The sequence below is a fragment of the Tenrec ecaudatus genome, chromosome 5 (assembly GCF_050624435.1).
Source record: "Tenrec ecaudatus isolate mTenEca1 chromosome 5, mTenEca1.hap1, whole genome shotgun sequence".
NCBI classification, from domain to species: domain Eukaryota; kingdom Metazoa; phylum Chordata; class Mammalia; order Afrosoricida; family Tenrecidae; genus Tenrec; species Tenrec ecaudatus.
Window position 1 is genome coordinate 171,032,994 of NC_134534.1, and position 820 is coordinate 171,033,813.

Consider the following 820-nt stretch of genomic DNA (forward strand, 5'->3'; position numbering starts at 1 on the left):
ATAGGAACAATTGTGAAGCTGGTGGAAAATCATGCAACATTTCATTCTGCTGTGCATAGATAGCGTCACTATGGGTCGGAGATGACTTATTGGCATCTAATAACAACAAAAATTTATTCAAATTACCTAAAGAGGAACTAGACATATAAATAAGGAATGTTTTTAAATGGAAATTTACTTTTAGAACATCTATTATCTGCATATTATAATCCTTAACCTAATATCAAGTGGCCAAATTATAAATACCATTTGCCTCTCTTTCAAGTTGCTTGAGGGTTATTATGATGTGGAATGTATGTATGTAAATATAAATACATCGCTGGCTGAAAATCACCTGCGGTGTCACCTGTGGCCACAGGTGAGATTCGGCGCCCAGAGCAACCCAGGGCCTTAGCTCACCGCCTACTGTTTTTGTTTTCTTTTTCTTCTCTCCTGCAACATGATAGACTCCACAATCCATGTTCATGAAAACAGCAGCCAAGAGATCCAACGACACATACGTAACACTGCTGCACAAAATCTCTTTAAAGTGATGAAAAGAAAGGTTGTTACTTTGAACATGAAGGCGTGCCTTATCCAACCCATAGTATTTTCTATCGCTTCATTTGCATGTAAATGGGGAAAACTGAAGAAGAATCAATGCATTTGAATTATCGTGCTGGTGAGGAATATGGAAAGTAGCATGGATTCCCAAAAGAACAAACAAATTTACGTGGAAAAAAATACAACCAGAAAGCATCTGTAAGGCAAGGATGGTGAGACTGCCTCACATACATTGGACATGGTATAAGGAAAGACCAGTCCCTGGAGAAGGACATCA

General features: G+C 38.4%; 1 non-coding gene across 1 annotated transcript; it reads left to right on the forward strand.

The window, feature by feature from the left end:
• Positions 1 to 318: 318 nt before the first annotated feature.
• On the forward strand, positions 319 to 457 carry LOC142449736 (small nucleolar RNA ACA64). The gene has a single exon (XR_012784850.1). It is a non-coding gene; the product is annotated as a small nucleolar RNA ACA64 (small nucleolar RNA).
• Positions 458 to 820: the final 363 nt, after the last annotated feature.